Below are 22,424 nucleotides of genomic sequence, written 5' to 3'. Positions count from 1 at the left end.
CCAAGTCGGTTAGGACATCTACTTAGTGCACGACACAAGTAATTTTTCCAACAATTGTTTACAGACAGATTATTTCACTTATAACTCACTGTATCACAATTCCAGTGGGTCAGAAGTTTACATACACTAAGTTGACTGTGCCTTTATACAGTTTGGAAAATTCCAGTAAACGTTGTCAGGGCTTTAGAAGCTTCTGATAGGCTAATTGACATAATTTGAGTCAATTGGAGGTGTACCTGTGTATGTATTTCAAGGCCTACCTTCAAACTCAGTACCTCTTTGCTTGACATCATGAGAAAATCAAAAGAAATTAGCCAAGACCTCAGAAGAAAACTGTAGACCTCCACAAGTCTGGTTCATTCTTGGGAGCAATTTCCAAATGCCTGAAGGTACTACGTTCATCTGTACAAACAATAGTTCACAAGTATAAACACCATGGGACCACGCAGCCATTATATCGCTCAGGAAGGAGACGCGTTCTGTCTCCTAGAGATGAACGTACTTTGGTGCAAAAAGTGCAAATCAATCCCAGAAAAAAGCAAAGGACCCTGTGAAGATGCTGGAGGAAACAAGTACAAAAGTATCTATATTCACAGTAAAACGAGTCTATATTGACATAACCTCAAAGGCCGCTCAGCAAGGAAGAAGCCACTGCTCCAAAACCGCCATAAAATAGCCAGACTACGGTTTGCAACTGCACATGGGTACAAAGATTGTACTTTTTGGAGAAATGTCCTCTGGTCTGATGAAACAAAATTAGAACTTTTTGGCCATAATGACCATCGTTATGTTTGGAGGAAAAAGAGGGAGGCTTGCAAGCCAAAGAACATTATCCCAACCGTGAAGCATGGGGCTGGCAGCATCATGTTGTGGGGGTGCTTTGCTGCAGGAGGGACTGGTGCACCTCACAAAATAGATGGCTTCATGTGGCAGGAAAATTATGTGGATATATTGAAGCAACATCTCAAGACATCAGTCAGGAAGTTAAAGCCTGGTCACAAATGGGTTTTCCAAATGGACAATGAGCCTAAGCATACTTCCAAAATGGTGGCAAAATGGTTTAAGGACAACAAAGTCAAGGTATTGGAGTGGCCATCACAAAGCCCTGACCTCAAACCTATAGACAATTTTTGGGCAGAACTGAAAAACTGTGTGCGAGCAAGGAGACCTACAAACCTGACTCAGTTACACCAGCTCTGTCAGGAGGAATGGGACAAAATTCACCCAACTTATTGTGGGAAGCTTGTGGAAGGCTACCCGAAACGTTTGACCCAAGTTAAACAATTTAAAGGCAATGCTACCAAATACTAATTGAGTGTATGTAAACTTCTGACCCACTGGGAATGCGATGAAAGAAATAAAAGCTGAAATAAATCACTCTCTACTATTATTCTGACTATTATTCTTATTCTTAAAATAAAGTGGTGACCTAACTGACCTAAGACAGGGCATTTTTACTACGATTAAATGTCAGGAATTGTGAAAAACTGAGTTTAAATGTATTTGGCTAAGGTGTATGTAAACTTCCGACTTCAACTGTATGTAGGGTTACTTAGGGTTAGGGTTAGTGCTAAGGTTAGGGTTACTGCTGTAAGTACATTGTAATTCATTGTAACAATGATTCATTACAATACCAGTTACAGTGTAATTACAGGAGTAGGTCACTGCAATTTAAAGTGTTGCCATAGTCTGCCAAAGTCTGCTACTTTTGTAGTCCCGTTGTTCACCTGGATTTAAAAATAAAATAATGTATTAGGCCTAAATGGCTCAACAGGAGCAGACAGGGAGAATCAATGGGGAGCCTGGTGGATTTTGAGAAGATTGGTCCTTGGCCCTTGTAGCAAAATATGTAACTAACCACTTCCCCACTCAAACAGCAGAAAAAGGCAGCTCGAAAAAGGGATAATCCGATATTAGGCTACTGCCAGTAGGAGGCGATAGAGCACCAGTTTTGGAGAGATATAATTGCATTCATCTTTCATAAACAAATCACATGGAACCACACACAGTGTATACAGACGCATTTCTGGTTGAAACAATGACTTCTCCCTTTCAATGTTTGTTTTTATGGGGGGGGGGGGTGATCATCCTGTGAGGATCATCCTACTATCTCGACACCGGTCTGTAGGGTTGGTATCTCCAGCTACGGCGTCATTCCCTGGAGTCAGGTCGGCCATGTTGTAGTGGGGGTGGATGCGGGCTGGCGTAAGTTTAGAGGTAGGAAGTGTATCTACAGGAACTGTGTTACTTTTGACGACTTCTTTTGTCATCATGTCGCTGGACAGATTTTGCTCGGGTTTTATGCATTGAGGTTCTGTCTGTGTCAGCCCCTTTAATAATTTATTTTCTTCAACATTCGTCTTGCTTTGATTTAACTTCCTTGTTTTTTTTTCCATTCACCGAGCACCAAAACGACTGAGAAAGGCTGATGATTTGTTGCAGGGAGTCGGGATGGGGGCGACTGTGATATCCATGTTGGAATACTAGCTGATTTTGCGTCAAACCCAGAAATACATTGGAAATACAAACACAGGCGCATGTGTCACAAGAGCGTGGATTTCTAAAAGGTAAGATTGTTTATCGTGATAAAAAATAATAAGTTGACGATCCAATGGTCATGGTAGGCCTACCAGCCCTCTATGGTCGATTTTTCAGGGCATTGTCTGAACATAATTTTTTCTGACCCCTACGAATAGCGGTCAATAGCCTATTATTAAAGTTACATGACAATCTTAGTGTGATAAGTTAAAATTCGTTTTTGGAGATAAGCTTCACAGGCCTAGTGTAGTTCACAATAATGCTATCTCTCTGGTCTGAGCCTGTGATTTTAAGTTTTATGTGTAGGCTATGGCTTTAGTTTCCGTAAAGCCTGCATTCCTTTCTCAAACCCCGACAATCGTTTCTTGATGGTAAATCACGTTAGTCCAGACGATAGTGTCCGATATTTCGAGACGGCTGTTCCAATACCAAACACATGGAACAGTTAGCTGAAGAAGCAACAATGTAGCATTGTCTGGACTCTATCACCGCATGGTCAAACGTAACAAATCCTATTCTTGATTGTCCTGAAGATTGCTAACAGGTAATTAATTTAAAGCAACTGTACGGAATGTGATTGGTAAATTGAAGATGTGCATGTGCAGGCTACACGTAGTCCATTCCTACACAATTTCCAGTAATGAGAGTGAAGAAATGAATGACCTCAAATTCAATTTAGGTATAGGCCTACACTAGTCATCCCAGAATGCAAATATGGAGGTTCAATTGATAGAGTACTACCTCATAAAAGAATACCAACTCCACACCACCAAATGTTAAAAATATCTGAGGCATATGCTTGAGCTTGTAAAACGTCCGAATACACCGACAGATGTTTGGAGCGGTGTCAGTTCAATGGAGAGAACTACTGACTGACTATCGTTGCAGGGATTAAAATACTGTCTGAAAGGTCAAAGGCCTTTAAGCATTGTTATGTCTACTGTCGTCCTTAGGATTCAGAGCAACCTAGACATTACCAAAGCCCCAAATGTGACCCCCTAGACTAGAACCTATTCACGAAGACTGCACCCTCTTGGATGAACCAACATTAGCTTAACATCCACTGGCATTTACTGTGTGTTGCTCTGTGATATTGGTTTCATTTAATGTTATAGTACAGAAATAACCAGGTATATAGGTTACTAAGGCACAACATGGTAACCGCACAGTAAGATTTACAACCAAATGATTGAGAAGCCACTGTGATAGAAGGATGAGGGCATCAGTCACATACTGTAGGTCATGACTTGAGAGACATGGGTCTAATTCTCTAGAGACTGTCACTGGGAATGAGGACATTTCACACCCACGCCAGTGCCTTACAGCGAGAATGTCAGCTGGATCTGGGACAGAAGTATTGAAGAGTTGTGTAGCATGTGAAAAACACTGAGTGGGCTTGCCTTCTATGAGCTTTTAGTAAACTGTTCCAGCTGGGAGATGGGAGAGCTGGGCCGTATATATACTAGGCACCAATGAAAGAAAATTGACTGAAATGGGGACGGACTACCTGAACTTAAATAAGCTACTGTATTTTTATGTTGCTACGTTTTACACTATTGAATATGACCCTGAATCCTTGGCGATGCCAGGCCAATGGTAGTGTGTGTCTGTCGTAGCTACATATAACATAGAGAGAATTGTTGAGTGTGGAACCAAGGAAATTGAGGGAACTTCTCTTTACATCAGGGAGCCTATTGCTGAAGGAAGTAGCATAGGATGTAGCTTAATCTTATCAGCCCTACTTCAATACCATGCAGTCAGTAAGTGACGTCAAGCTACAGTTGTGTACATTGGTGTGACTGAACACAAGCTGTGTTTGAATACTCATACTAACCGCACTAACCATACTATTTGTGACATAGATTGAGCATGTAGTATGCTTATTAGTCATAGTATGGATATAGTTAGTATGCCAAAAGTTCCCGGGTGTCGTACTACATTCGTCAAAATACGAAGTATACAAGCAATGGGACACTATTTCACGTTTTCAGATTTGAAGAAAATGGCGGAAAATATGCAGCAGCATTCCGACCAGAGTGGATGCAAATTTGTTGCTTTAACTAATTATGACAAATGTTAAGAAAATGTTGAGCAATGTAATAAAATAATGACTTTTCAAATAATTTACTTTACACGTTATGTTGGCTGACAATTTGTTAGCTACGCTATCCTTATGAACAGCATATTATGACAGCAGTATGTGTACCGGGTATGTTAGCTACCTACAGTAACTTTAGTTGGCTGCTAATACATCAAACTTGCCAGTATATTTACTTTTTCTATTTAACTACCCAAAGTTTATTGACTTGATTATTCATGTCATTCATAGCTTAGCTAAGTAGTATAGTAGTTTGGGTGTGTTCGTAAATTCACTCTGGCTATCTACTCCGATTTCAGAGCACTCTCGTCTGACTGTGCCAGAGCGCAGAATAACAGATGAATTTACGAACGCTAAACACCCATTGAATATGACCTGTGTCAGTAAACGTCGGCAAAAAAGCGTAATTAAAATGTCGCCAGCAGCACAGTTGGAGTAACCCACGCTCTGGATAACATGAAAACAGCCTAACCAGCTCTGCGAGGGCAAGTAAAATGGTCAGAGTGGGGTGTTCTCTCATTTGTGTCTGGAAGTAGCTTGGGTGCTTGACTGCGGTTGTGAGGTCAGAAAGCTCTGATCAAACCTACTCCTCGGCCAGAGTGTCCACTGTGCTTTCAGAGAGCGGAAAGCTCTGAATTTACGAACAGACAATCTGACAACTACCTGAATTTATGAATGCCCAGAGCGCACTCTGGCACTCCAGATTGAGTTTACGAACACACCCGAAGTCTAGCTAGTAATTTGTTTTGCTAACAAGCTAGCAAGTGGTTGCATAGCATCAGCATCAACTTCCGGTAGACAGAGTACGCTCAACTGAAAGGATACCGTTTGTTTATAATATACTAAAATGAATTAATAGTATACAGTATGTAGTATATACTCATTAAGTATGTAGTATACCGTATGTTAGTATGGGTATTCGAACACAGCTACAGTGTTTTAAGGAAGGGTTAGTAATGGTGGTGATGTCACTGAAGTCACCACAGCCCACATTGGCAGTCAGCGCAAATCCCGAGAAGTAGGTGTTGATAGTTTAAATAGTCTTTCTCTGGCTGTTACTGAAAAAAAAGCGAAAAGTGTGTGGTCACCTGCTCCTAAAATAGCTCCTACACACTCAAGATTGACCAATGTATTGGCAGACGCAACCAGGTATTCTGTGATGCTGGCAGCCTGGCACAGCTCCAAAGTTGGAGAGATGTTTTAATTCTGGCATAGTCAATAGTAGGCTACGTGTTTTTTTTAACATAACACACACTATACTGCGTCCTTAATAATCATAGCAACATTTATACTACCTATTCATTTCAAATTCATGTTAGGCCTAGTCTTGCACGCCATACTTGTAAGAGACTACATTAAGGCCTACTTCTGTAATTATGCTGATAGAATAAGTCATCAATGTAAAGTGATGATCCAATTTCCTTCCTTTTTTTATATTTATTGTTTGATATTGTAAGACTGCAGTTTCCAATGGCCAGATTAACCCTTGGCATTGGAGGAATGCGGAGGAAGACGCAGCATCTGTTGGAGATTTAAAGCATGGTAAGCTCTAAGGACCCTCCCTGTCTACAGCCATGGTGTCAGCTGCTAACAGCTGTCCGTCCAGAAGGCGGGGCTACTCGCATACCCCTAGTTGCCGTGGAAACTTCCCCCATCACGCTCCTTCTTCATTCATTCAAACATAAGGGATGGTTCTCCTTGCGTTACAGTGGGCACGTTTCCATTGACCCAGGTTGATTTGATAAAAGCATTGTCGCCAAATAAATCATTGCGACGTGTAATGGAAAAGGCAGATATAGGATACATTTTCTAAAGATCGACAATCTTTATCCGTTCGACAGTGTTGGATCATTTATTTTTGTCTAACTTTCTTTATTGCGACTGATGATGGGAACGCTGTTTGTCGAATAAATTATGATTGCCAAATACTTTTGAAGGTAAGCGGGACACGTGACGTAATCACTTAACTATAAGCTACACTCCACAGTTTATTCTGAATGCCCACTGCTAGCAAAATAAAATGTAACAAAAAATGCCTGAACAAGTTTCACCATCCAATTATTTCTGATCTACAGGAGTGCAAGTTCCACCATGGCACGGACCGTGGCGATACGTTGGCACTTGAGAATTATTTGAATATCGCAAATATTAGTCAATTATTGCATTCTATACGTGCTTGCTTTCGCAGGCTACCTGTGACATGATAGGTGGGAGGGCTTACATACAGTCGACAATTTATTCATGTGAAATTTGCCTAAATGGGTAAGGAAAACACCTCAACCACTACATTGTTATTCAACACTACGTTTTTTTTGGTGTGACATCCAGCTGTTTTTTATCGACACAAGATAGTTAAATGGAAACGCACCCTAGCAGGCAATTGTGGCATCTATTTTCTAAGCGTTCTAAATGTCAACAAAAAATCCCTGGACAAGTTAATAGAAACAAAGCTATTGTGTCAATTAGGGCTGTTACGGTGACCGTGTGGTCACGAGTTATGGCGCTAGTCAAATTCCACGTGACTGCTTAGTCAGGGTAAGTAGGCTTCTCCATGCGCTGATGCTGTGGATGGTCATTTGTAGTCTACCAAACTTGCTAACTGCCTGGTACTCAGTACTCTATTGTTCCTCTAACCACTCTGACATCCATGCAAATATAATTGAAAATCTAGTCAAACACTTTATGAGTGCTCATGTTGCTCAACATTTCTATAGGCTATGCAATTGCATGAGAAAATAATTTTGATGGCCTCTATTAAAAAAAGGATGCCATCAGCTTTCTATAGGCTAGGCCTACTATATTATGAACTTTCCTAATATTAAGAACATTGCTTTGCTTTACAGCAGGAGTATAGCTTACCTGGCAGGCATGAAAATTAACCATGGGAAAAGTGTCCTCCATTCTCTATGTAAGTGCATAGATGACATGTATTTTTATTCCCATGCCCTTGTTCTGTGACAGGTGCGTGATAATGGTCCATTCTAAATCAAAACTGATACACATATTATTTAGTATATGTAAATACAACATTAAATTAAGAATAGTCTGATGGGTGACAATATTAGCCTATCACTTGTGAATGATGTATTATAACTTATGAATGATGCCCAGCTTGTGCATTCAGGCAAGAAACAGCGCATACCTTTTTTTTGTCGACTTTTTCAAATCATAGTCGCACACCTCATATCCTAGCCCATAGGCCTACAGTGCCTTCGGAAAGTATTCAGACCCGTTGACTTTTCCAAATTTTGTTATATAACAGCCTTATTCTAAAATGGATTAAATAAATAAAAAAATCCTCAGCAATCTACACACAATATCCCATAATGACAAAGCAAAAACAGGTTTTTAGACATATAAAACAGAAATACCTTATTTATATACAGTACCAGTCAAAGGTTTGGACACCTACTCATTCAAGGGTTTTTCTTTATTTTAAAAATGTTCTACATTGTAGAATAATAGTGAAGACATCATAACTATGAAATAACACATATGGAATCATGTAGTAACCAAAAACAGTGTTAAACAAATAAAAATATACTTTGAAGAATCTAAAATGTAAAGTAGCCACCCTTTGCCTTGATGACAGCTTTGCACACTTTTGGCATTCTCTCAACCAGCTTCACCTGGAATGCTTTTCCAACAGTCTTGAAGGAGTTCCCACATATGCTGAGCACTTGTTGGCTGCTTATCCTTCACTGTTCGGTCCAACTCATCCCAAACCATCTCAATTGGGTTGAGGTCAGATGTGGAGGCCACAATCAGCACTCCATCACACTCCTGAGGCAGCACTCCATCATAGGTAGCCTAGTGGTTAGAGCGTTGGGCCAGTAACCGAAAGGTTGCTAGATCAAATACCTGAGCTGACAAGGTAAAAATCTGTGGTTCTGCCCCTGAACAAGGCAGTTAACTGGTAACTCTAATGAACTTATCCTCTGCCGCAGAGGTAGCTGGTTGAGAGAATGCCAAGAGTGTGCAAAGCTGTCATCAAGGCAAAGGGTGGATACTTTGAAGAATATAACATTTTTTGGTTTCTACATGACTCCATATGCGTTATTTCATAGTTTTGATGTCTTCACTATTATTCTACAATGTAGTGTGTCCAACCTGTTTTAACTGGTACTGTAAGTATTCAGACCCTTTGCTATGAGACTCAACATTGAGCTCAGGTGCATGCTGTTTCCATGGATCATCCTTGATGTTTCTACAACTTGATTAGAGTCCACCTGTGGTAACTTCAATTGATTGGACATGATTTGCAAAGGCACACACCTGTCTATATAAGGTCCCACAGTTAACAGTGCATGTCAGCAGAAACCAAGCCATGAGGTTGAAGGAATTGTCCGTAGAGGTCCGAGACAGGATTGTGTCGAGGCACAGATCTGGAGAAGGGTACCAAAACATTTCTGCAGCATTGAAGGTCCCCAAGAACACAGTGGCCTCCATCATTCTTAAATGGAAGAAGTTTGGAACCACCAAGACTTCCTAGGGCTGGCTGCCTGGCCAAACTGAGCAGTCAGGAGAGAAGGGCCTTGGTCAGGGAGGTGACCAAGAATCCGGTAGTCACTCTGACAGAGCTCCAGAGTTCCTCTGTGGAGATGGGAGAACCTTCCAGAAGGACAACCATCTCTGCAGCACTCCACCAATTAGGCCTTTATGGTAAAGTGGCCAGATGGAAGCCACTCCTCAGTAAAAGGCACATGACAGCCCACTTAGAGTTTGCCAAAAGACACCTATAGACAAGGTTCTCTGGTCTGATGAAACCCAGATTGAACTGTTTGGCCTTAATGCCAAGCGTCACATCTGGAGGAAACTTGGCACCATTGCTACGGTGAAGCATGGTGGTGACAGCATCATGCTGTGAGCATGTTTTTCAGGGGCAGGGACTGGGATACTAGTCAGGATTGGGGCAAAAATTAACGGAGCTAAGTACAGAGATCCTTGATGACGACCTGCTCCACAGTGCTCAGGACCTCAGACTGGGGTGAAGGTTCCCCTTCCAACAGCACAACGACCCTAAGCACACAGCCAAGACAACGCAGGAGTGGCTTCGGGACAAGTCTCTGAATGTCCTTGAGTGGCCTAGCCAGAGCCTGGATTTGAACCTGATCGACCATTTCTGGAGAGAACTGAAAGTAGCTGTGCAGAAACACTCCCCATCCAACTTGACAGAGCTTGAGACGATCTTCAGAGAAGAATGGGAGAAACTCCCCAAATACAGGTGTGCCAAGCTTATAGCGTCATACCCAAGAAGACTCTAGGCTGTAATCGCTGCCAAAGGTGCTTCAACAAAGTACTGAGTAAAGGGTCAGAATACTTTATTTTTTATAAATTAGCAAACATTTCTAAACTTGTTTTTGCTTTGTCATTATGGTGTATTGTGTGTAGATTGGGGGGGAAAATTATGTAATACATTTTAGAATAAGGTTGTAACCTAACAAAATGTGGAAAAAGTCAATGGATCTGAATCCAACGTCACAGTATATGTTTTGGGTTTGTATCACAACTAAAATTACCAATTAACTTAAAATTAAGCACATTAACCTGCTTTATAACCGACGTAGAGCCTAACTGGTATACATATGCTGCATGTGAGTTTCAAGTTTGGGAAAGATGATTTTCTCGCTAATTTATTGCATTTTGGAACATTCGCGCTTATAGCCTACTGCCGTGTGTGCATTGCTGCGCTAATGTGAAAAAATGGCCTAATATTTTATCAACATTTTTAAGCTAAATGATCAGCCTCATTTCTTTTAAATGTTTTTTTTTTATGCTGGGTGGTTGTAGTAATTTGGGATCTATTGCATCCCACAACTGTAGCACAGTATGTTTGGAATATTTATTTCTCGCACAGAAGGACAAGTTGACCAATAGAATAGGTCAACTTTTGTACTATGGAGGATAGTAGATTGACATAGGCTAGTGCTTTTGCTGTTCGTTAGACCTACTCATCATGTTGGCTGACGAAAAGTAGGCAAAATGTGGACAGTTCTTTCTTAAATATGCGCCTAGGAATTCGATAAGAGGGACACGAGCGGTTACGTCCCCAATGTTTCTGTCTTCATTCACTTGTAGCCTACTTCTTAGCTGAAATGCCTGTGAGAAGAACCCGATCATGTGACAGGCATTGGCTACATCTGAGAGAGCCATGTGAGTGAGAGGTGCTTCAGAGCACGGCAGCTGGGAGAAGGGAATTATAATTAGCCTATTATATTCAGCCCAAGGGCACAACGGCCACTTTGGCCTCAAAAGGCATGGATTTTTTTAGAGGGCATTACAGCCACACAAGTGGGATGCCGCCAGGAAATTCGAGTCCTGATGAGAATATTATCAAGTGCTTGTCAAATTGTGAGAGACTGATGAAAAGTGTGCAGATTGCAACTTTTTTCATATCATCGTTAAAGACCCATCATGCAGCCTTAGAATGTATTAAACATCAAAATATATAGCCCAACGTTTGTATCACAATTAAAGTTGCATAAATAACTCTAAATTAGGCATATAGGAGGACCAGTTTCTTTGTTAACCGCTCAACACAGAATAGCTGCATGTGCGCAAATCCTTTCTATTTTTATTAAGCTATGTTCAATTGTCTTCTTCATACTATAAAATAATAAAAACAATGCCACGGAAATAAATGAACTAGTGTAGCCCACAGCCATATGGCATAGCCATATCAGGGCCTAACATAAGGACTCAGAGTATGCTATTCTGTTCTTCTGAAATAGACTACATTTTCTTCTTATCATGTTTCTTTAGACCTGTCTAAAATAAATCATGGATTTATTGTGATGGTGTAGGCTATATTACATGGATTTATTAGAATAAAAAAAATGTAGATGTTCCAAAGGTCTGCATCAGTGTCTTGTAGGCTATGCTTGGAAGCCAGGAAATGCTAAATGTGTTGGTTAATTAATGGTCAATTACCGTGAGACTGGCAGTTATTTGCATGACAATCACTGGCTGACAAAACTTCATAACCACCACAGCCCTAGTGTCAGTCAACGTTTCTATTTGTCACTGACTGATATTTAGTGTACAGTATGTCATTTCACCTGCACCATTCATTATTGTCAGGCATCAGCTTTATGTCTAAGTTACCTTGTTTGGTAACAATGACCCAGAACAGCAAGGTTGACTGATATCCATCAGCTAACCAGTTTGTCTGTTTGTTTGTTTCCTATTGCTCCTCCTCGCTCTCGCTCTCACTCTCTGTCCTTGGTAGGAAGAGCACATAGAGGTGTCATTGAGATGGTGTCATTGAGATGGCCTCTTGGCTGTACTGAATGTGTGTATTCATCAGTGAGTTTCCTTAGTGCGCACACTAATTTGTGTGTGCACGTGCGCTTGTGTGTAGACTTTGAGCATGCGTTTTTGTGCGTGCGTGTGTTTCTGCCTGCCTGCGGCCCTCTCAGTGAAAGCCACAGCAGGTGGCCTGGAGCAGAAAGGCCCGGCGGAAGGAAGTCTGGGCCAGAGTGATCTGTCCATTTCTCACTGACCATCCCAACACTCCCTCCATTTCAGAGCAGTCAGCACAGGGGATTCATGTCTCTATGAGTTCTAGTCTGGGTGCCAGTCTGTTTCTGCTCTCTTGCCAACTCCTCATGGAACTGTAATGTCAAACAATGACATCAATGGAGTTAGTCCCAGATCTGGTCCCAGATCTGTTTATTCTTGCTATCAGGTCTAGTCCTCAAACAGCTCTTCCTGCTACGCAATCAGGCCATTTTCATCATGATGGGGCGAATCCTAACTTACACTTATTAAATCGAGTTTTCAATTAGTCATGTATTGATGACGGCAATGGGAGGGTAAGTGGCAATTCCTAGGCCGTCATTGTAAATAAGAATTTGTTCTTAACTGACTTGCCTAGTTAAATATAGGTTTAATAATAATAAAGGTAATAAAGGAGTTAGTGGAAGTTAGGATTGAACTTGTCTAGCGGAAGTCTGATGCAGAACTCTGGAGAAGGGTGAAGTTGCCCCTAGATGCTGATCTTTGGTCAGTTTCACATTTCCCCCACTCTAGATACAGTATGTACTGACCCTAGATATGTACCTAGGGGAAATGCCACCCCAGAGCCAGAACTCCAGGCTGTTTAATGGTGAATGAACATGTCTCTGCTCACCTCCATGTTATTAGCCCAGGGCCTTTCATGAAGCTTGTGTGGAATTTCCAGTTCTTTCCCACTGTCAGGAAAGAATGGGCCGGGGGTGGAGGAGACGATATACACAGAACCTTCATTCCACAGCAGTCTACAGTAGAGGTCTTCACGGATCCACCTGCAGCCGAATACCAGAGACCCGAGTGGGTCTAGATGCAGAATTCTAAATAATGTCATGGGTCTGGGTCGCATCTGATATGATTGTCACGGGTCTTGGATATATGTAATTATAACCAACTTGTCCGGATGGACCCATACAGATCCGAACTCGACTGCTGCAGTAGAGAGAGAGAGAGACATGTTATAATTTCTGCTGCTGCACTTTGCTTTTCACGAGAGTGCTTGTTGTTGGCCAATCATAAGTCATCAAAGCGGCAACAGGCTACAGTCATACAGGCTACAGTTAAGTTAGGAGATATCTAATCAGTGGAGGAAGATGGATTTAGAAAGATGGAATTAGAAGTTAAAGGAGAAGGATAGGCTTCAACTGGTAGGCTGGTACTTTATATTCTGAATGCAGTCGTTGTTTGTAAATGTGTAGGACGAGAAAGCCCACTTTAATGCATATCAGGTCCGGATGGGAAAGCCCCAGGTCCAATTTGGAACGGGTCCAACATAGTATAATTATGTTTTGCCATGTTCAGCAGAATTGCAGAAGATATTATCTTATTCTGTCGTAATGCGGTTTCTATTTATTTTTTGATAGCTCTACAGAATATTGTAATTCTGTGATCTGAGATTTAGAGTAAACACATCAAATCCCTTTTTGATGACGGAAGCTGATTCTCCTGTTTTAATGTGCATTTAGTGTGACTATTTTGAATCCTCTACCATTAAAACTTTTGTGGAGGGACTCAAAGCTCTATTGGTATCCATCCAAATATAAGTGGACTGACAAACAGTGCAGACTGCCAACTGATTTAAATCTATACAGCTTTAAATAATAGCTCCTAGCTATCATAGCTCCTCTCCAGCCTTGACCCTCCAATCTGGGCTGACCTTTGGGATCACACAGAAGGGACCACTTTAGCCCTTTTAATCTTATCGGTGTTATTTTGTCATAGTTTTTCTACCAAACATACTTTCAATAAAGTTTTGTTATGAGCATTTGCATTTTCCTCTTTAAATATATTATCTGTCCGGGTACAACACCGTTCTAAAGGTTATTTAACTCTGGCAGCCGAACCTGCCTGCGCAAGAAACACAGTGCACTCAGGACAGCGGGCTGTTCACTGAAGAGCTGTAGCACCAATCAGTGGTATGGAATACATATAAGGAACTTCGTATTTCCTTCTCCTCAGATCCCACCTAGTCAAGTCTCACACCCCTGCACCAGTCAAGTTTCACCCCTCTTTAACACTCACCCCTCCCCTAGTCAAGAATCAACCAGTGGTGTTGCACAGTTTTGCGAGGCCTCTACACATTTTGCCATGGGGCAGAGGGATAAATGTGCAGATTTATAGCTAATCTCATTATTTTCTACACATTTTTCCATGAGGCTGAGAGAAGATGTTGCTAATTTACTTGAATTCTAAGCGTTTTGTCATGGCTTATGACGTGTTCCTATGCTGTCTGGGTGGCTTGCAACAATATTGTTTTTTAGCCCGGGCGAAACACTGGTGATGTAACACTAGTGAGCACACCAGGGGTGAGGAAGTCAGGGGGTCAAGGAGCCTCAGGTGGCGGTGTAACTCCAGGTCCCTCTCTGTGGAATGTATGAGGGGCGTACCGTTCAGCTAAAGCAATTCCAGGGTGAAGTTTCCCCTAGGTACAGATCTAGGATCAGCTTCCCCTCCACCAATCCTTAGTGAAGACAATGAAAAACTGACCCAAGATCACCGTCTTGGGGCAACTTCACCCTACACCAGCCAATGCATTTCAAACGTACTAGGGTGTAATCTGAGCCACAAGAACCCTATGCAAATCAGGTCTACACTTTTGACGCCAAAATGTGTTTGTGTTTTCCTCAGCTTGCTACATAGTGATATTTGCTGTCTTCTTAAGCAAGCTATTCCTGAATCTTTCGCTGTCTCAGAACACAATGCTTTTGATTTAGACAGAGGGAATTATGAGGCAACTTTGACCTAGTTTTGGAAGGACACGTTTCTATTTCAACATCAGCTAACCACTGTAATGAAAGACCTCCTGAGAATTCTCGGAGCTTTTCCCTGATAAGACAAGACAACACGTCTATGGTCTGCATTTTATTCTGTCTCTCCTTCAGAGGAAATGTTTGAGGGTTGTAATAACAGAACGTTTCCTTTTTCAACTCTACCTCGCCCAGTTACAGTAATATTTCCTTGTGGACTACTTGCTACACAGAATGACACTACTGGAAATCCTTTCATGTATGTGTGCTGTTATAGGTTATATGCTCAGGGCAACAGGATACTGTCAGTAATTAGAACATGTTACTAAATTTAGCTCCAAATCAACAAACATATTGGCAGTTTTGTTTAGTATTTTTGACTCTGTAATGCATGAATAATGAGAGCCTCTGTGCATTTTAGATTCTTGGAATTGAGACTTAAGGCTCTTTTGTGACTTTGGATTCATGGGAAATCATTTGAGTACATGACTAATGCCCTTAAGGTTACATTGTGAACTCGCTCTTTGTAGGTGGGATAACTGGGATAACTGCCTATTCAGGGGCAGAATGACAGATTTGTACCTTGTCAGCTCGGGGATTTGAACTTGCAACCTTTCGGTTACTAGTCCAACACTCTAACCACTAGGCTACCCTTTTAAACAATTTAAAAGCAATGCTACCAAATACAAATTGAGTATATGTAAACTTCTGACCCACTGGGAATGTGATGAAAGAAATAAAAGCTGAAACAAATCATTCTCTCTAATATTATTCTGACATTTCACATTCTTAAAATAAAGTGGTGATCCTAACTGACCTAAAACAGGGAATCTTTACTAGGATTAAATGTCAGGAATTGTGAAAAACTGAGTTTATTTGCATTTGGCTAAGGTGTATATAAACTTCAGACTTCATCTGTATATCGTATACCGGGGTATTATGAAATAGCTACGGGATGATTTTTTCAATACTGTTGAAACTATTTCTTTGACGTTTTCAATACATTTTTATATTTGTAGCTATTTTTAAGTAAATACCTCCAGTCAACTTGTACAATATGTTAGAAGATTAAGCAGATCGCATTCTTATTTCACCTGTCACATTATTTTACATTATGAAGCTTATGTAGTTCCCAGCACAGTTGAGCAGGTCATGTGTTTGTTTGTAAATGGCACAATGGGAGAAAGCAGGATCGGGTGATTCCAGCTGTGTATCAACAGGGGTTAAGTTTTATATTGAAAGTCAAGTGTTTTTTTATGCTTCAATAAACAGATCAGGGGTATGCAACTATAGTTTTCCTTCACAGAAAATACATTAGTGCAACACATTCAACAGAAAGTAGCTTCATTTTCATCAGATGACAACAGAAGTGCAACGCTATTTGGCTGGAAGACACACAACTAAATGAGTTTTCAATGAAAAAGCAAATACGATGCATGGCCATCATATTTCTAATGTTTAGGCCTGTCATAGAAAGAATGTAGCCAGCTACATTTCCTAATGTTTTGCTTAAAGTTAATTTTGCATTTTACCAGAGAAAAATAGGCTGGCTACACTGAGAAAAGTACTGGAGAAAAGTAGCTAAACATCAGCCAGAGCTCTGTCTGCTGATAGAATGCCCGTTAGTGAATTCTCATCCAAGTTTATAAGTGCAACTGAAGCACAAAGTTTGTTGAATGCCGAGCAGAAATTACAATAAGAAGCATTTTCGATCCATGTTTACAAACATAGCAAGATATTTTTTAGGAGTTTTTTTTCCTGCATGAAAAATGCATAATTCTGTGTTAACATGACCCCTAAGTTTAACTTGCTATCTAAGTAAGTGGCTGAATTATTAAATTGATGGGGCATCATATTGTGCTAGCGTTTGAGAAGTCAAAGCCTTTTGGTTGAGTTATTTGTACAGCTGCCTCTGCTATCTTGATTTCCTTGCATTTTTTCTCCTCTCTGTTCTTGGTGGTCTCCTCCTCCCGCCTCTTCTCCGAGCAAAGCAGGCAGGCCCATTGCCCTAGTGACTCCAGACTCCACACAGACACAGCGTGTAGACATGCTGCTGGAGAGCCAGTACGGCATGCATCAAAACTTTGTTCATTTGCACAATGTCTCTCGTTCACATTCGCTTGTAAATGTCAGTAGCTCCTACACATATGTATATTTTTATGAGCTGGATTGCCTGTCTGCAATTTCTTTATTTTAGTTTGCGTTCGTTATAATATAGGGCCCTATGAAATCCGTTTTTATTTTTTGCGAAATTACATTTTATTTTTTTCCCAAATTCAGTTTTTTCATTTTTCTGAATTCTGTGTTTTACAATTTACGCAAATTTTATCATCAGAAAGTGTCTAATAATGTGAATGAATAAAAAGTCAACAATTGAAGTACATTTGTAATGATGCAACACAACATTGCACAATTTTTTTTATCAAGGCAAGTGCTTCAGTATAGAGTTCTAAGTGTTTCATTATAAATGGAAAAAAGTAATGCAAGAATCTAGGCAACAATGCAGCCACCTTCTCCTCTGTTTCCAGCTGGCTGAGGATGTTTGACTGCCTGGGATGATGACTTATCTGCCAACAAAAACTCTGTACAAATGAACATGCTCTGCATGGTACTTCACTGCCTCAAACCAGCTATTCCATCTGGAGCTCACTGCTTCAGAAGGAGCCTTGGCCTGCACAAACGCCTTCATAATGAGGAAGCTCACCCATTTTCTCTTTCTGGCAGGCTTCTTGAAGAAGCCAGATCTCATCCATGTCACAAGTGATGCAACTTCAGAGAAGTATTTGTAGTGCTGCCAGGTCTCACCCACCAGCCTGATGACATGGCAGAGACAGGTTACATGGACACTGTTGGGCATCACTCCTTCAGAACCTCCTTGTATGCCTTCAGGCTGTAGGCGGTATTGTGACCACTGCCCGGGCATCATTCAGGTTCAGATTGTTGCTGTGGAGGGAGGCTAGTATAGCTTGGAAAAACGCTGAGTAGTTGCTTCTGTCCATGAAAATGACATCCACCAAAAAGTACTGGTTTTCAACACCTGCAATGAAAGATAAGAACAAACTTGAATTATGTTTTAACCTAAAATAATATTGTGACAAAATAAGTGTTATTTAAATTTCAAGTGTAAACACAATATAGATACAGCGGTAGTTAGCAAGATGGAGAGGCAGTGTTCAATTCACATTGCAGGATGTAAATGTAGGCTATGGCAACGGTATATTAATAGGCTGTTAAATTAACTCACCAATGACGATGTTTAGAACGCTGAAATCCCTTGCATCTCTTGTCTTGTCAACAACCACCGGAAACTTATTCCCACGGATCTTCTGTAGAACGGCAGTCACATGTTGGTCGAACACACCGGGCAGGTGCTCTCATTTTCGGTCAACGCTCCTCCCTGTTTGCAATGCTTCACTAGAAACGGCCGTAGCTTTCTTAGCTTTTCTAAGGGGATGTAAGACTCGGCGCACCCTGCCACAAAGTCCTGAATAAATTCTCGTCTTGAATCTGCTGATGTCCTTGCACTAGTAATGCTTGTTTGAAGAGGCTCTGGCTAACACGGTGCTTTTCCTTGTTCTTCACGAGTGCTCTAGACTTTAAGTGGTCATCATACATATTTTTACGGGTCCAATCAATAGTATGTTGACAGAATTTCTCAGACGACCTCTTCGACATGTTTCTCAAAGAGACAGCCAAGTTATGAGGTGACGTAAGGGTCCCGCACGTGACCGATCCCCCCCACCCCCAAAACACCCCAATCGAAAACGGAACTAATTCTCTAAGCTTACTCGTCTGTAATTTTACAATTATGAAATCATTTAGGTTACTACAATAATTAGGCCTACTTTAGATTAAAAACAATAAATAGTATGTAAAATGATTATGTAATATTCTGCAATATTCCACGTTTTACAGTTGATTACATTTTTATTGCCAAATTCTGCGACTCCGTCCACATCGCGGAAATCATAGGGCCCTAATAATATTTAGCTAGTGGCCTCCATGGAAATTCGCAATTACTTGGTAATAGACGCGCAATTACTTGGTAATAGACGCGCAATTACTTGGTAATAGACGCCCAATTACTTGGTAATAGACGCCCAATTACTTGGTAATAGACGCCCAATTACTTGGTAATAGACGCCCAATTACTTGGTAATAGACGCCCAATTACTTGGTAATAGACGCCCAATTACTTGGTAATAGACGCCCAATTACTTGGTAATAGACGCCCAATTACTTGGTAATAGACGCCCAATGGGCTTTTTTGTGTTTTTGGCTGAGATAATCATTATCAGCATAATAACTGTGATCTGTGACACTGTGATCAATGCAGAGTAGATGACATTGCAGCGCATTCCTATCTCATCTCGCCTTGCCTTATTTCTCCCCCCTGGTAATCGCTGAGGAGATTGTGCTTGGTGTTGAAGACTACAAAGCATGATGTGGGCTAAACCCATCATGTCATTATGTCTGTGGGCTGCTTTAACTGTGGCCTGTACTGATGGCGGGTTAGCTGTGAGCTGATGAAGGCTGTCAGCCAAAGCCTGCCCAGCCACTCCGGATCACGCCATCACAGCCGAGAGTGTCGTTAAGCTCCTCCGGGACAAAACACCATCAGATCACTGGTAGCCTGAGGACATTATCCTTCTTGAGGACTAATGTTATTGGGTCACAGGAAGGATCTACACAGACAGGTGGCACAAGGAGAAGAATTAACTGTGGTAAATGAAGAGAGTGCTATATAGCGGAAGTAATAGGAGAACAATAAAAGGCTAGGGGAGTAGTTGGGCCTACCATTTATGCCCTCATCTGTTCTTCAGGTAGTCCCATCCCCCACCCTCTTTCAACCTACGTCCACCACACCAGGTCTGTACATACATGGAAGCGGGTTGTTATGTTTCTCTCATCATCCTCACAGCCAGTGCAAAGCCTCCCTCCTCATAATCCTGCATACAGTTGGCAAGGGGATTCTCTCTCTCTTTATCTCTCTATCTCTTTCAACAGATTCTTCTCTGCGCTGACAGTCCCCCATATCTTTGGCACACGCACATGTACACATAAATACTACTGCCTTTTTTTTTATCTCTACATTCAGAGCAAATCTCTACCGCTCTCTTTGCCAGGCAATGCTATTCTGCTCCGATTATCTGCATTTGTATATTGGAGGGGGGCTATGGGGATTAGCGTATGGGCGAAAGCATGACATGAGATGAAGAACAATCACTTGTAATACTGCACTAGGCATCTTCATGGCTACGTGAACCTGCTGCTGTGCCCATTTACTTAGAATGGGAGAAGAGTTTCACTTGGGCCATGGGTTAGGGAAGGGGCTTTTAAAACGGCTCGGGTGTGAACGCTTGGAGCGTAAGATCACGTTCCCCTCCTCCGCTGTCTGTTGATACAAATGCGCCAGAGGAACAGGTGTGTGTGCGTGTGTCTACCCAGTCGGGTGCTGCTGAATGTGCACTGCCTTTCCAGCTTTACGTGTGTGTCACCCAGACTAATCCAGTCAGTTTTCTCAGCGAGCTAGAGCTCACTCACTATATGACTGTGTATGACTCACTGTGACGTAAGGGGGGCGAAGTTGGCAACTGGTTGACTGTGTTTCCGTTAGAAGAATGTTGCACCAGATGGTCTCTGAGTTTTATACAGATGTTGTAATGGCATTGATGCAGGCTGGAGCCTTGTGACTGGGATGTAAGGCCTGGAACTGTGGCGTGGCAAGTTAAGTAACCTGTCTCTGGGCCACTTCTTTCTGATGGTAAAGTTCAAACCAACCACAGTCAACCAACCCAACCATTCTACCCTCCAGGAGCCCAGCATACCATCTCAAGTTAAAAGGGAGGGTGGGTTAGACTCTTTTTAAAGGGCGGGCTTTTTCTGTAGTTATGTGGCTGACAGAATTCCTTGGCCTCCGAGCTGAACATCTGTGATTAGATTCATATGGACCAAATCTGTGTTCACTTAATATAGGCTCTGCGTTCACTTAATATAGTTTGATGAGATACTTTGACTCTGTATCAATTTGTAAACATTAATTTACCATAAGTTCTTTGCTAGGTAGTGTTCGCCCGATATACCTGCGCCAAAACGCAGGTATTTTTCATCCTATAGCTTGATCATCTTCTTTTTAAATAGTGAGCCAACATGACAGATCAAAACACATTTTCTCATTGCTCTATTTTGTCCCTCTACAGCAGACATAGAGTGAGCAATATGTTTGGAACATTGAATCACAATAAAATCGCAGTATCGAATGGCAATACATATAGAATCATGAGAATACATATCGTATTGGCAACCAAGTATCGTGATTATATCGTAACGTTAGGTCCTTGGCAATTCCCAGCCCTGCTCTTAAATCAGTTTTATAGAGAACTACCGACACGTAATTCGAACCATAGCATGCAATTTATTCAGTGTACTTGGCAGTTCTGCTACTGACAAACTCTGAACTTCTTCTGACATTCCCATTCTGTCTGTTTCTGTCTTCTAGGCCAGTGTTTCGCAATCATAGGCGTGCAAAATTCCGGCAACTTTCCCAAAAATCACAGGATTTCCAGAAATCCTGGTTGGAATATTCCTGTAATTAGGAGGGAAACAAGATGGAAATCTGGGGAACCTCTAACCAGGATATCTGGAATATTTGGGAAAATTACTGGAATTTTGCACTGTATGTCCCTAGGATGTTGCTAACTGACAGGTTGCTCAGATAGTCAGTTCACACTGATTTAGTCAGCTCTCAAGAGTAAATCAAAGTCCTCCTTCAAAGTAAGGAATTAATCGTAGCTTGTTTGCCAGAAGGCTCCCGATTTTTGAAAGACAGCTACCCACCTCAGGGTAGAGAAAACGATAGAGAATCCTGGCTGTAACTCTCTGACTAGAGCAGCTGTTTCCGGATCAGTCAAAACATCCCCTGACTGGAGCCTGCTATAGGAGCGTGTCTGATGGCAACCGTATTTACTAGGCCTTCTCTTCACAAAGGAATGCCTTGACATAACACTGGCAAATTCTGTTGGATGGAAGAATGACAACAATGCAAATGGGGAAGACGCCAGTGTAGATGTGTTGTAGCTTTTTGGACATATGGTTTCACGTAAGAGTTACTGGTGGTTAAGGCGACGTGCCGATTCGCCAACCGTCTCCTGAAGTATGTAATTGCACACGTTATTGCATGGATTTAGCAATGGTGGAAACTCCCTCCTGCCAATGCTTACACCATTCCTATGCTTTGAAATCCATGACGGGGAGTGTGCAAGTGCACACTTCAGAAGAAGGATGGAGAATTGTGATGTTTGACCTTATTGTGATGTTTGACCCACAAAAGAAGGAGCAAATGTTTATTCTGGAGAAAAAAAACATGTTTTTAATCCTTTTCTCAGAATTCTCACTATTTCGCCTACATCAGCAGGTATACAACACAACAGCCCTAAACCCCTTTATAAAACGTATTTAGACCATCAACACAAAATGCATGTATTTTGCGTTGGATACGCTAGACTAGTGCTGTCTCACAGTCGTATGTGTGT

General features: G+C 41.5%; 1 protein-coding gene across 1 annotated transcript in view; it reads left to right on the top strand.

The window, feature by feature from the left end:
* The first annotated feature begins 2,144 nt into the window (after positions 1-2,144).
* The window catches only part of LOC115154525 (tyrosine-protein kinase Yes-like), a 48,275-nt gene continuing 27,995 nt past the window's right edge, over positions 2,145-22,424 (top strand). The window contains exon 1 of the mRNA XM_029700829.1: positions 2,145-2,567. The gene's annotated coding sequence lies outside the window, so the exon portion shown is untranslated. The remainder of the gene's footprint in view (positions 2,568-22,424) is intronic.

Source organism: Salmo trutta, chromosome 2 (genome assembly GCF_901001165.1).
Source record: "Salmo trutta chromosome 2, fSalTru1.1, whole genome shotgun sequence".
NCBI classification, from domain to species: Eukaryota; Metazoa; Chordata; class Actinopteri; order Salmoniformes; family Salmonidae; genus Salmo; species Salmo trutta.
This window is presented reverse-complemented; position numbering and strand designations above follow the sequence as displayed.